The sequence below is a fragment of the Triturus cristatus genome, chromosome 4_1, assembly GCF_964204655.1.
Source record: "Triturus cristatus chromosome 4_1, aTriCri1.1, whole genome shotgun sequence".
Taxonomy (NCBI): Eukaryota; Metazoa; Chordata; class Amphibia; order Caudata; family Salamandridae; genus Triturus; species Triturus cristatus.
Genome location: NC_140585.1, coordinates 201,889,466 through 201,904,931, shown reverse-complemented (window position 1 = coordinate 201,904,931; position 15,466 = coordinate 201,889,466). Strand labels below are relative to the sequence as shown.

At 43.5% G+C, this 15,466-nt stretch overlaps 1 long non-coding RNA gene across 1 annotated transcript in view; it reads right to left on the bottom strand.

Moving 5' to 3' along the window:
- The window catches only part of LOC146854035 (uncharacterized), a 122,530-nt gene extending 107,414 nt beyond the window's left edge, over nt 1–15,116 (bottom strand). Inside the window, exon 1 of the long non-coding RNA XR_014981160.1 lies at nt 15,033–15,116. This is a non-coding gene — a long non-coding RNA (uncharacterized LOC146854035). The remainder of the gene's footprint in view (nt 1–15,032) is intronic.
- Nucleotides 15,117–15,466: the final 350 nt, after the last annotated feature.

The window sequence follows — 15,466 nt, the reverse complement described above, 5'->3', positions numbered from 1 at the left end:
ACACTGGTGGGGGTGGGGGTACGCTCCGTACGTCCGCGGGTGGGGGTACGGGTCGTACTTACACTGTTGGGGTGGGGGGTACGCTCCTTGCATACGCGGGTGGGGGTACGGGTCGTACTTACACTGTTGGGGTGGGGGTACGCTCCTTGCATACGCGGGTGGGGGTACGGGTCGTACTTACACTGTTGGGGTGGGGGTACGGTCCGTGAGTCCGCGGGTGGGGGTAGGAGTCGTACTTACACTGGTGGGGGTGGGGGTACGCTCCGTACGTCCGCGGGTGGGGGTACGGGTCGTACTTACACTGTTGGGCTGGGGGGTACGCTCCTTGCATACGCGGGTGGGGGTACGGGTCGTACTTACACTGTTGGGGTGGGGGTACGGTCCGTGAGTCCGCGGGTGGGGGTAGGAGTCGTACTTACACTGGTGGGGGTGGGGGTACGCTCCGTACATCCGCGGGTGGGGGTACGGGTCGTACTTACACTGTTGGGGTGGGGGGTACGCTCCTTGCATACGCGGGTGGGGGTACGGGTCGTACTTACACTGTTGGGGTGGGGGTACGGTCCGTGAGTCCGCGGGTGGGGGTAGGAGTCGTACTTACACTGGTGGGGGTGGGGGTACGCTCCGTACGTCCGCGGGTGGGGGTACGGGTCGTACTTACACTGTTGGGCTGGGGGGTACGCTCCATGCATACGCGGGTGGGGGTACGGGTCGTACTTACACTGTTGGCATGGGGGGTACGCTCCATGCATACGCGGGTGGGGGTACGGGTCGTACTTACACTGTTGGGGTGGGGGGTACGCTCCATGCATACGCGGGTGGGGGTACGGGTCGTACTTACACTGTTGGGGTGGGGGGTACGCTCCTTGCATACGCGGGTGAGGGTACGGGTCGTACTTACACTGTTGGGGTGGGGGTACGCTCCATGCATACGCGGGTGGGGGTACGGGTCGTACTTTCACTGTTGGGGGGGGTACGCTCCTTGCATACGGGGTGGGGGTAGGGTCCGTACATATCCGTCCCCACGCTATGTGATGCTCGTGCGGCCCGTACCCAGGCCTTTGCCACGTGGGTGCGATCCGTCCCGCCATTGTTGGGGTGACGTGTGTGGGCGTGGTCCGACTCGTACCCACGCTCTTCAGGCGTGGGTACGGGACGTACCTGTCTGGTTGTGTTGCCGGTTCGCGTGGTGACGGACTTCCGTTGTGGCGGTCGCTGGCTTATCAGGACACGCCCCCACCCCCTCGTGGTGACCAGGGCATGGGAGTCAGGTATGTCCAGGCCATGTGTGGTGTGTGACTTATGTGGTTGTTTTGTGGCCTGCCCTGGTCCTGCCACCCCCACCCCACTTTCCCCCCTCCCTTAGTTATTCTGACCTTCTGCGGCGTCTGCGTCGTAACCTGTAGAGGAGGTGGACTGCTATGAGGGCAGGGATGACTCGTAGGTTCGGGTCCATGTCTGTCCGTCGCGTACTGGTACTCCTTGCTCGCGTCGTCCTGTCGCGTACGGGTCCTCCTTGATCGCGTCGTCCTGTCGCGTACGGGTCCTCCTTGGTGGCGTCGTCCTGTGTGTCCGTCACGTACTGGTCCTCCTTGTTCGCGTCGTCGTCTGTCCGTCGCGTACTGGTGGTCCTTGTTCGCGTCGTCCTGATTTCCCGGCAGTTTTTGGCTGCCGCAAAATATTCACCGTGCGGGGTGACGTCGGTGCGAATCGTGATTCCTGGGTCGTGAATGGCTGGCTGCGAGCGTCCCGACGTCAGGTCGGCGCTTTCCCGGATCGCATTGGTAGGTGTTTTTTTGTTCGGTCGGGCTTTTTTACGATTCGTACGGTAATGGTGTACCCGTGCGAATCGTAATTCCTTGTTTGTAAAAATTGACGACCGGGTACGCGTCGGGCGGAGATTGTGCTCCGTCCGACGGTTCGTACCCGGTTTTTGCCGGATCGTGATCGGCACCTATGTGAGTTTATGCTGGGTAGCAGAAATTTTACCGAGGCCTAATCTCCATCCTCAAGCCACAGAAATGGAGAAAACACATTGGAGAAGCTGAAAACTCCCTCTACCTTGCTTCCTGCTTAAGCAGGTGTGTTGTGGGTTTCTCATATGGCCCATTGTCATTTTCCCTATGTTAACCTAATCATGCACATTGTAGACTGCTTTGGTTTTGCATATGTTACTAAATATCATGCTTGCCTTTGTGCCACATTACATCTTCAGAAGGAACCAGCACATGTTTTTGTATTTTATTATTTTCCCGGGATTTAGTCTAAACATAAGCACACAAACCCGAAAAATACCCAGGGTATGGAACTAGAGGCAATGGGGTCTCAAGGGTGAGCTGGCCTCCCAACACAATATATGCATACAAAGCAAGCTACCTGAGACGTTTGTTCAGATGAAATTAATGCATCCCTCCCAACACTTCTCAATATGAGAAATGTACATACACAGAAATGTGATGGGTTGTCCTCACACACCACCAGGTGCCATGCTTCATCATAGGACACGATCTCCGAAAACCCGGTTTAATGGAAAGTGAGCATTCATCTGGAGTCAGGAATGTACTTCTAACTAAGAGTTGATCTCTGATTAAAGGGTATTAAAAAGCCAATGTGGCATCCTAAAAACATTTTACTCACTAGTCATCACACTTGGTACGAAAATCAAACGTGGGGACAAGGGGATTCAATACCCCATCAACACTATCACTGTCAACATTTTTCTGCCTTGTGTCGCAAATGAGTCCGTGAAATTCTTCAGGACGGGTACACTGGATCCTAATGAGGTAACTTTGCATTCAGAATTATCTCTAAGAAAGCGTGACCTATGTCTACCTCTTAAATTGTCTGGCTCTTATATTTCTGTGAATAAACAAAGATACTCTTCTGATTCCATTCTCTGTAGATGAGGGGGTGCATTACAATGCTTGTACATTTGTAAGCAATAAACATCTGCATGCTTTGTGGCTTGTGGCACTTCACATGTGAGGTAACAAAGATTTTCCTTTCTCAGTTCTAAGATCAGCTCACAATTTTACCCCAATGTTGGGGCTTCTGTGCCCCATGTAGGGACGGCTCAGGAACCATGTAGTCATACTCAAAAGCATAATAAAGCGGAGGAGGTTCAAAATCATTACACATGACACGTGCTTCCATTTACTATCAAACATATCCAGGGATATTGTATCCCTCTACTAATTCACCCTCTTATTCGTCAATGTGCGTTCCTCACGCTTAGCCTAAATACATCTGCTCCTTTCTCCTGATGTGTGTTGAATGGAGCAAAGGGCATGGCTTTAAGCTGATGCTATTCAGCGGGAACAGGAGAAATTACCTGCACCTGCTTCAGAGCTTGGTATTCTAGAATGGGCATGTCCTCCATTGGAGGTTGCCTGGTTCTCACGTCATCACACAACATTTGCCCCTGGGTGCTTCCTGATGGAAGGCTCATGGGAATAGCAGTCCTGGATGTCGGTGGCACGAGATGATGGCCGACATCTGGAATTGTGCGGAATCTTGAGCCTTGCTGCACAAGATTGCACGCGACATAATGTAGTGCTCTTTCTCATTCTCCTTGCTCGTGTATATAGCATACAAATTACATATTGACTTCATATCCATTGGGATAACAAGATACCGGATAGTGACATTTTTCTACTTAATCAATAGTAGGCCATACTAACCCAATGTCTTGTAGTTAACAAAGGGCAAACCTTTAATCTTCTAAGTGGCTGGCACAATTGCACCTCTTTTGTTGTTTTATATTCTTTTAATCAGACCATTATTCTTAAGTTACCAACTATCCCCCTTATCACAAATGGCATGCTGAACCTAAGTCCACTAGGGACTTTGGGCATTTTGTTGTTGGAGTTGTAGAAATATACAGATATTAGTGATATATTAAATAGGATCTCATGTAAGTTGTAACCACAGGATTTCAGCATTCAATCCCTTTTCCCATGATCTCCATTCGTATACTCATCTTTGCTCCGGGACCAAAGGTATTTTCCGGGTGTCTGGAGTACTAATGAGTACTTTCTCTAAGACCAGCCATGTCATATCAACATCTCTGTGATTTTAGTCAATATAGTGGTATGTAGTTTGATGTTGTTCTGTTTGAAGCGTATTGTGCTTCTGTGTTCATTGATGTGCACTTTTATTTTCTGAGTGGTCATTCCAACATACAATAAATGACATGGACAAGTAATCAGTTGGTCAGTTGCTTTAGGACCCACCGTCTCTCTGTTTTTATGTCCGCCTATTTTGTTACTTTTGAGAGCTGGCACGGTGTACAGTTGCCACATGGGCTGTGGCCCACAGGTGTTGTCTGTAGTGGAATGTGCAAAGGTGATGTTTTGGTGTGAACCAGTTCGTTGAGGAGATTGGTATTCCTTTTGATTGCAAAGAGTGGGGGAGACCATTGTTTGGTTCCTCTATTTAGGATCCTCTATGTTTTTAAAGAATGTTCTGGACCTTGTTTGAGGTAGGTGTGTATGTGGTCACACATTCGATTCCGTCAGTGTCTGGTTTATCGTGAGTTTTCAATAGCACTTCTATGTTGTAATTTCTTGCTCTCTTCTTTGCCCTTTTCACAGCTTTTATTAAATAGTGGTGGGCCACTTGTTTCTGTTCTAATGTACTAGCCTGTGTCGCAAATGTCTCCATTGAGGAGCAACATTGTCTGACCAGCAGGCCTGTAGGAATTATAGCATAATGATCTCGGGTGGAAACTCTTCTACAAGAGTAGACTGTTGTTGTTGGTTGTCTTATTGTGAACCTTAGTGCTGATGCCTCCCCGATCAATAGTGATAACTAGGTCCAAGAACACTGCTTCTTTTTTGCACACAGTATGTGTAAATCTCAGATGTCTATCTCTAGTATTAACCCACTGTGCAAACTCAATGACAAGTTGTTCATTGCCATGCATCATCATACACCATCGATGTCTCTACGACATAGTTTAATGTGGTCTTTGTAAGGGTTTTTGGAAGAGAATATATGATCTGCGTAAAATTTGTATACATTTAGGAAGGCCATACATGGAGAGAAGGTACTCCCCATGGAAGTTCCTCGTACTTGATGGTATATCACCCCATCAAATTAAGAAAAAATCTCAGTGAGTGCCAGTTCTACACAATCCATAACAAAGTGTCTTGAGATCATAAAGTCCCATTCATTTTCTGTTAGAATGTGTTTTACAACTTCGAGGGTCCGTCTCTGGGGAATGCTCATATACAGTGCCTCAATGTCCCTTGTTATGATCATTGTCATCAGGGGTAGTAATCTCCATATCTTGGAGTAGACACATGACATCCTTGGTATCACTTTAATATTACGTGGACGTTTTCACTATCAGTATTAGGGAAAAGTCACAAAATTGTGACAAGGGTTCTAGGAGTGACCCAATCCCTGAGGCTATTAGTCTGCCTTGAAGTGGCATCCTATGCTTGTGGATTTTCAAGAGGGTATAACACCTCAGGGCTTTTGTTTTTTCGGCAACTAGGAACTTTGATTCAAGTTTGGCAATCCAATCCTTTATTAGTGATTCCTCTACCATGGATTAGCTCTATGGAAGGAGATAAAAACACTGGACTGAGGACTGAGGAGGAGATCTACCATTGTGCCTCGAACACAAACCTTACCTTGCCAAGTGTTGGCATTCAAACAAGCAATGCTCACAGAAGTAGATGGAATCGAGTGGCATACGCAGAGGTTTTTCCAGAGCCTCAGTAAAAGTATGGAACATGCACTAGAGATACTAAAAAGAACACTGATCTGGTTTACAGCAGAGGGATTTCTCGGTATGTGCCGAGGACGTAACGGTTATGTCCTCGGCACACCAGTGTCACAGGCAAGGATGTTACAATTACGTCCTCATCATGGAACCGGTAAATGTACTAAGGAATCCCCAATGTTGACCTATGAAAGGGGTAGGCCTCACAGTAGTGAAAAACATGTTTGGGGAGTTTTTAAAACTTAAAACTACATTTTCTATTTTTTAAAAACACTGCACACTGCCCTTGGGCTGTACAGGGTCTACCATAGGAGTGACTTGTATGTACTGAAAGGGAAGGGTTGCTCATGGGAAGAAGTTTAACTTTTCAAGTCGACATGGCAGTTTAAACTGCAATGGCAGGGCTGAGATATGCATAAAGGGCTACTTATGTGGGTGGCACAATCAGTGCTGCATGCCCACTAGTAACATTTTATTTAGAGGCCCTTGCAACATGTAGTGCACTAAGTGGGTGGCACAATCAATGCTGAATGTCAACTAGTAGCATTTAATTTACAGGCCCTTGCAACATGTAGTGCAATATACTAGGGACTTATAAGAAAATGAAATATGCCAATTGTAGATAGGCCAATGCTACCACATTTTAAGGAGAGAGTACAATCACTTTAGCAATGATTAACAGTGGTAAACTGCTCAGTGTCCTAAAACCAACAAACAAATATTCAGCAAAAAGGGGAGGAGGAAGGCAAAATATCTGGGAGTGACTCTGCAGAAAGGGTCAGTTCTAACACTTCCCCTTCTCTCTCACCACTAGCAGCTATGTACTTGAGGTATTCTTCCCACACAATTGATTATTGATTTGTTGTATGGGTCAGTTGGCACCCGGCACTGTAATGACCACTGGTTTACCAGCTTTCACAACATATGTTTTAGTGGCAAATTGAGAACTCTGTGATGTGCTCCTCATGTACGCTAACAAAAAAGAATTGTGGGGCATTCAAGTAATCCTGGGAAACTGGGTACATATACATATGGAAACATATGGACACAAAGATTTCCTTGGGAAAAGCTTGATATGCACACTTTTGCACCTGTTTCAACTTTCATTTAGCTCATGCATGAACTTGTTAAGTACAAGCCAGGTAGCTTTTTTACCTTTATCCAGGGCGGGTTGCGTCTATGGTAGGGGTGGTGGCTGTTCCTGGTTTATCGGGCTTCTTGAAAAAATGTAAGCAGGCCGTGGTGGTGGAACAAACTGACTGAGAGCAGGTTAAATAGAGCTTTACTCCTATTGTTGAGTTTGGCTTCTGGCATAAATCAGTTCAGACTCACTCTACTACATGGCTGCATTCCTGGCTGCACTGAGAAACCTGATACTTGGGTTTGGTGGTGGTGTCATTTCTACAAGGATGCAGAGGATGTTGTATTACTGGAAATATTAGGATGGCTTAATGCCAGTGATAGCACTGTTTTCTTCTTCACCATGGGCACTTTCTTGTCAGGAGCCTCTTTCTTTTGGGTCATCTTCTTAACATTTTTTATGAAATTTAGCTCTACTACAGAGAGGAAAATTTAGCAGAATACTCTTTTCATGCTGTGAGCTAATTCACAAAGTTCCAACTGTATCACACAAATCATCCTCAATCATCATAAATGCCTAATCGTTTTGTGCCCATGCATAAACTACCTATGTTTGTTTTCCTACAGGGACCATGGGATTCCTTTGGCATGCAAGAAGAGGCAGCAGAAATCTAAATAAAAGAATTGAATATTTTAAGGTGTCCCATCAGGGTCCCTGGAGACCCTGTAACAGGCAGGCTAAGGGAAGGCAAAGGTTGAATATCCTTATTACCTGGTATCTGATCCTTCCAAGGCAAGTAGATAGCAGACAAAAATTAAATAAAATATACAAAACACCTGTGTACTACACACTACTACAATCAGCTAAAAGGACAAATAAATATATGAGTGAAAACACAAAATGACCAAAATTTCTTCTGTCAATTTTACTAGAAAATGTGTACTAAAAGTGAAAAAATGACTGATGCACACACTGGCTGCACACAATGGTGGTTGTTATCACCACCATATGGCCAGCAAAGAAAGCAGAATGGAGAACACAGAGTAAATGAACACCAAACACATACACAAGCACTCACATCCGCCACAAACGGTGGTTCCTGCATTTCCAGGAAAGGAGACATGGTGAACAAAGACCATGATTGGAAATCGTCCAGCGACTTTCTCAAGGCTTCAATATCTACCTTTAGTGGTGATACTTCCATCCCACAGAGAATTAATAATTGTTTTCGGATGGCAAAGTTCAAACCGAGGCGGATCTTCGTATGATCCCAAACCTAGAGTCTGCCAGAAGACGGATAAGTTTCTAAACACCATGCCGTGTATCTTGAGTGTTGGCTTCAGCCACTTTTCTGGGGAAGTTGGTGGTTCTCCTCAACTTGCAGCACCGTCCACAAAATATGTGATTGTTAGTACTATATATGTGTGACTTCTCCTGAGGGGCGCCGACATACCTAGCATCATACCACTGCTTTGTAAGGTCTCAATTTGTAAACTACAATAAAAGATAAATAAAAATCTTACTGACAACATCAACAGACAGTTATCAAACAGGAAAAAAGGGGTAAGCACAATTCTCCATTCACAGTCAAAGGTGATAACCATCTGAGAATTGCTGATGGGTGATTTTACAAAACAGTATTTAAGGAGGTCGTCACAACAGTAATTTGAGTCAATTGAATCAACAATCACACCATGTTCAAGAAACATTTTCCACAGGAAGCCTCCAGAAAACAAGTCAGGCTCAGAGAGTATGCCACCAAAATTTCAGGAATCAATGGCATCAACATTTATATAAATTCCATGAAAGCATCACTTCAGGTAACCATCACACTACAATTCAGAATTTAAGCAACTTCTTTCCTCTATCAGCAACACATTATTCTCCAATGAGTCAGAGCAACCACCACCTACGTGTCCCAATATATCTCAACAACTGGCGCAACATAAGATCGTGACCATCTCACCATTCATGCAACAAGAGGAACTCAAATGACTTTCTAAAATCTGAGTTGGTGAGAGTGGATGCCATTGATGATTCCAAATGGTTTTATTCTGAAGATAGGGTTTGATATCATGCCAGAGATATGTTGTTTTTTTCTCTATGAATGGCGGAGAGGTTGTGTTGTGTCGATACTAGAACTGCTTGACATTGGCTTGTCTCGATAGGTTGCCTGCCGGGTTCTTGTAGCCTGGCCTGTAAGATAGTGGAAATGCTCACTTTTGGACCTGGAACATCTGTATCATTGAACTTTGCAATCTGTGCAGGGAGACATGCAGTTAAAATATTAGCAAATCAAAAGTACGCCCAAATAAGAATTGTCAAAATCACCATGTCGGGTCCTCGCTGACAGGCAATCAGCAGGGCTGTGATTATTCACAGTACTTTATGGTCTATATATTCAGATATCAAGGTGGCATTCATTACCATGGCATTGGTTCTTCTGAAGATACAGGATTTGAATGGATAGCTCTGATGGTCTTTGACCAGATTCCAGATAACCCTTTTCATGCTGCTTTGTCATTTCAAATGACCTGCCCTATATATTAATATATTATTGTCTGTAAATGTATTTCAGTGTTAAAGACATAATTAGTTAATTGACGATGTTACTATTTGTAGAAACGTGTATTTAACAAATTACTTAATGTACAAGGTAGAACAAACTAAGTCCATCTGCTCAAGCTGTGATTCCTAAGAAGTAGTGAGAATGGTCACTGCAAAATGATACCATTAGTCCTACAAAAAAAAAAAATTCTTGTAATTCTGGTAGAAGATCATATTTGTTACACATATGTGATGGCAATGGCATGAAGGAAATATTCCTGAAGCAACCTTGCTACATAGGAGAAACTAGTAAATAAGGAAGTGCATACCTATCATGTATGCAAAGAAAAAGCAAGTGTAGATATGGAAACTAGTTAGAGGACCAGGATGTACTTCCAATTATTTGCATAAGAATGCTATGTTTTGTTAGGAAAATGTACACCAAATGTTTTTTTGATCCTGTGACGACCAGAAGGAAGGGAATCCAGGCTCATGAAAAGCTTGGTTAAACAGCCAGGGCTTCAAAACATTCCTGAACCTGAGAAGGTTAGGTTCCAGCCTGATCTAAGAGGGGAGAGAGTTCTATAGGATGGTGGCCAGGAAAAAAAGCCCCTGCCCCCTGTTTTCTCTTGGTTGAACCAAGGGCTGCTCAACTGGTTGGCAAGAGAGGATCTGCAAAGTCAAGGAGGAACATACTTCTTTATCCTGCCTGCTACAAAGGCTGGAGCATGGTCATAAATTGATTTTCAAATAATACAAGCAATTTTAAAAAGGGCTCTGTTTCACAGGGATCCAGTGAAGCTTAATTAAGACAGGAGCGATGTGTCGGGAGGTCTATGCAATTTAAAGATTATGCATGATGCTGTAGTTTGAATCACTTGTAATTCGTAGAAAGAAGTTGTAGATAGACCCAAATACAAGAGTATTCATAGTCTAAGCAGGATGCAATTACCGATGTAATAGCCACTCTCAAAACCTCAGGTGACAGAAGAGGATACCGGAATATTCAACAGAGAATTGAACTGGTACTAACAGAGGCATTCTACACCAAGGGTACTGAATGGTAGAATATGAAAGTATGTGGCAAGGAGGGACAGCTGTGTGTGGGACGGGGTGGTGCATTTCAAGGAAGGTCACTTTCAAGTAAGGGACTTTTTCATGCAGGGAGACTAGAGAATGGTGGGTGGCTAAAAGAAAGGGATGTTTTTTTCATTGCCACAAGTGGCTGACTTAGCTGGCTGTTTAAATTTGCTTTAAAATCATAAAGTTGTCAGTTGACAGAATTTTGCCCACACCTATTTGAAAAATGCTTAATTCTTGACCAGTAATTTCACTACAGTACTGGAACCTCAAAGCTTAACATTCCATATTCCAAACGTGGACACGCGAGTATGGAGACTTGCCTGATAAATATTATGGATCTGCTCTGCAGTATCTCCTTGTTTTGGCAGAAAACAGGTAAAAAGTGGATTTACTGGTATGTAACTGTCTTATGAAGCACCTGTTCATCCAAATAGGGTTCCTTAGTCTAGGGTGGAGGGAAGATATTAACCCAGATTTGCTATAAGCAGCAACTGATATTTGTAAGTGAAGAGCCAGGTTTTGATAGATTTGCTGAACTATGAGAAGTTTTTCCAGTGCTATCTTGAACCTTGTCAACTTTTGGTGACTGAAATTTGCGGATTTGAAGAGGCTCACAAGGTATAACCACCCGGAAGGGAAATGGTTTCTCTGGAGACATAAATCTTGCTGTGGTTATCACTGTGTAGGAGAAAAGCAACAATGCCAATACAGCCACAGACTGTCCCTCCAGCAGGGATCTGAGCGCTGTTTGATCACTTGTGAACAATATTTTTTATGTTTGTGATGAATGCTAGTAATGCTGATCCCCATTAGTATTAATGCTGTACCTAATCTGTTTTTGTCATAGAAGCTTGTCCTGCTACCTTTGATGTGCATGTTGTATGTCTGAGTAGTGTTTCACTTATTAAATAAAACGTCCTGGTGCCTATATTTTTCTCTGAAGCCCATTGATTGAACCATGCAAAATCTTGATTCCACCTCAAGCCTCTTTCATCCACAACCATAGACTTGCTTCCCCTTCCTCACTTTTGCAGACTCTTTTTCAGTCCTGGATTCTCACGTTGTCACTTTTTTCTCATCTTGCTCTTCTTGTTTCGTTACACCTTTTCTGCTTTTTGCTCTCTTGTTCCATGCAAATGACTTGTGCTGAAAAAAAAGTCCAGTTCCCAAAAAGAGTGCCCCTACCTATCACTGGCTCAATTTAAGCACGCAATATGAGCAGAGGAATCCTCACGCCACAAATGTTCATAATGTACCAGCTCTTTGTTTGGGGGTAGTTTGTAATGCTGTCTCCAGTGATATGTACAGTTTAATTACTGGAAACTTCCCCTATTGTACCTGTTCTGTGTGTAAGTGATGCATGCACTGTGAAAGATTGTACTCTTCCTGTGTGTGCAAGACTTGAACTGCAGATGCTTGCAGTGTAGTTGATCAGTAAAGTTTTTCCTCAAAACAAGGATAGACCCCCTGTACCTGTTCTATGTCAATGAAGCAAGCAATGTACAGGCTTGTACCACAGCTAAACCATGTAGAAGCTTGCTGCAGTATGTGTTGTGTATTAAGGACGCTTGCAGTACAGATGCAGAAATATACCTGTTCTTTGTAATTGGGATGCTTCCACTGGAGATACTAGTATTGTAAATGCTTTGAGTGAGTGAAGTCTCTCATTTAGTTGCCAGCGCTTCCCTTACTGTGAATGATTTTTTTATAATCTGAGGGAAGGTTACATCAATGCTTACAGTGAAAACGCTTGTACTCTATTTGCTATGTGTGTGAGGGAGGCTTGCACAGTAGGATATAATTTTTATCAGGAGACCTGGAGAAAACACTGGGTAATTGGAAATGTGTGTCAGCCCAGTGATCCCTCAATTTTCACATGGAAAATTTGTATTTTAAGCTAGATTTGAGGTTTGCAGGGGACTTTGGGTAAGAAAACATTGGGGGATCTTCACAGGCCACACCTCATTGGACTCCCCATGTGTCTAATTTTTAGAACTATCTGGGTTTGGTAGGTTCCCTTAGATGGCTGCCGAACACGGGATGATAAACACAGGTGACTTCTTTGCAAAACCAGATCTTTTTGTGATGAATAATTTTGATGTCTCCAGAGTAGGTTTTGGGCCCTTCCCTATTGCGTGTACTTGGCCCACCCACACAAGTCAGGTACCATTTTACTGGAGTAGCTGAGGGAACGTTGAATGGTATGAAATCTGTTTCATTCTTGTGATCCCACAACATTCCCACAAAGCAATGTGTCGGAAATGTGATTTGGTTTGCTAAATATGAGGTTTGCAGGTAATTCTGGGTAAGAACCCTATGGGGGATCCATGCAAGTCACACCTCCATGGTTTCCCCCTGGAGTCTAGATTTCAGAAATGTCTGGGCTTGGTAGTTTTTCCTGGTTAGCCGTTGAGCCCGGATCCAAAAGCACAGGTGACTTCCGTGTAAAACCAGGTAGTTTTGTGATGGATCATTTTTACATCTCCACAATATGTTTTGGGCCATTCCTGTTGTCGGCACTAGGCCTACCCCCACAAGGGAGGTACTATTTTTATCGGGAAAATGCTGGGTGTGTGGAAGTTGTGGCTACCCACAGATTCCAGAACTTTCCATTATATAAATGTAAGGAAAATGTTTGTTTTTTTACAAACATTTGAAGTTTGCAAGGGATTTTGGGTAGTAAAATCTGGTGAGACCCACAAAAGTCAGCCCATCCTGGATTCCTCTGGGTCTCTTGTTTTCAAGAATGCACAGGTTTGCTAGGTTTCTCTATGTGCCGGCTGAGCTAGGGCCCAAAAGATACGCACATTGCAACAAAAAAAGTCAGTTTTCACTGGAAAAATAAGATGTGCCTTTTGGGCCTATTCCTGTCATGGCCTAACCACACAAGTGAGACACCATTTTTATCGGGAGACTTGGGGAAATGATGAGTGGGTGGAAGATTGTGGCTCCTCACAGATTCCAGAATTTTCAATCATGGAAATGTGAGGAAAATCAGTTTTCTTTACATTGTTTGAGGTTTGCAAGGGATTCTGGGTAACCGAACATGGTGAGAGTCACACATGTCACCCCATCCTGGATTCCCCTTGGTGTCTAGTGTTCAAAAATGTACTTTGCTAGGTTTCCCTAGATGTCGGCTGAACTAGGGCTAAAAGTTTACAGCTAGGCACATTTCAAAATAAGGGTCAGTTTTCACTGTACAAATATGATGTGTCCACAAGCGTTTTGGGCCATCTCCTGTCACAGACACTAAGCCTACTCACACAAGTGCCGGGAATCCAAAACTAGGCGCTACGACCCATCAGGTTTCGTTACAGTGAGTAGAGGATTATTCATTGGTGACACACATGTTTCAATTACACCTTTATATTCCAATTGTTCAAGCATTTCTGCGACGTGAGATCTAGCTTCGCTGCGCATGAGATATTGGGGTTGCGGCTGGGGCATAGACCGTAAAGGAATCTCATGGCTTGGCGACAATTTATCCCACCCAACCTGAGTACGGTACAAAGCAGGAGCAAGCACCTGAGCCCACTCTTCTGCAAATCTTTGAGCATGCTTGTGGAGAATCTATTCAATGCTGTGGAACTCAGTGATGTCATTAGAATGACATCACTGAGAGATTCTGTGAATGCTGCCAGTGGAGGAAGCTGGAGGTTACTCTATGGATGTGTACTCTGTATCTTGAAGGAATAAAGGATTTTATTCATTAACCACCGCCTTTGTGGTCACTACATTTCTATGGCGACGAGGAGACTGCGCAGGGGGCAGATAATTGGGTGACCTCCACCCCTGGAAAAGCAGATTGAAATTAGAAATTCTGCTAATGAACTGTGAGTAAAATATATATATTTTCTTCCTCTTCAGCTTGATTTTACCAAAGCTTGTTTATTCTGAAGAAACAAGCAAGGAGAAGCTGTATATTTAATTAGTTTTACAAACTGCAAAATATACTTCAAAATAAACTTCAAAAACAGTTAATTGAAGAGTAAATAGTGATCCAGTATTTACTTGTGCAGCCAAGCGTGAAGGGAATTGGTGATTTCAAGACAAGAGTGCTTTTAAAAATGTGGCCAAGCGTGAAAGGAATCGATTTGCAAGGCTAATTTGTGAAGCTGTATGTAAAAGTATCCGTGTTTCAATTTGAAAATAACGTGAGCACGAGAGAATAAGCATTCAACTCTTTAATCAACTCTTTGATTGAAACTAAACATTGCGTCTAAATACTAGTAAAAGTACATGTGAAAGCATTCAACTATTTAATTAAAAGTAAACATCGTGTCTAGCGCGTGTCAAGTCAAGCGGAAAAGCACTTAGCTCTTGAAAGTAAACAACGCGTGCAATCGAGCTTGAAGGCATTCTAATTAAAAAATAAAACATCGTGTCTAGCGCGAGCCGGAAAAGCACGTGTAAGCGAGCGTGAGGAATGTCAAGCTTGAAAGCATCTTAATTGAAAATATACAACGAGTGAAGCCGTGTGTGTGGAAACAACCCGCTGCAAAGCAAACATTATTAGGATAAAAAGTGAATACTTTTAAAGTGGATATTATTGGATACTACAACAATAGAGCCTTCATAGACAATTATTCTTACCTGATTTGATCATTTTGGAAGCTCTGTCAAGTAATCCATGCTGCCTAATGTGGCTTCCTGTATGTGAGGAAAGGGAAGAAGGACTTACTCTAAGCTGCCTTTAGCTGTGGAAAGGAAGGAAAGACTTACATTTACAACTTCTATGTGGGAATGTAATTATTTTAGATTATTATTTTAGGTAATTATTTTAGTCTATTTTTATAGTTTATTTTTTTAATTAGTTTTGTTAGCTTGTTGTTTATATTTAAATTGCAGGAATGTCAGATCAAGGCATGGCTGCTCCACCTTCGTTTTTACCATTACCTGGTGAACCTACAATTCCATGGAAACGGTGGAAAAATATTTTTTATACATATATTTTGGCGATTGGTGGTGATAAATATGGGCCATTCAGGAGACAAGCTATTTTACTACATCATTTAGGGACAGAAGGA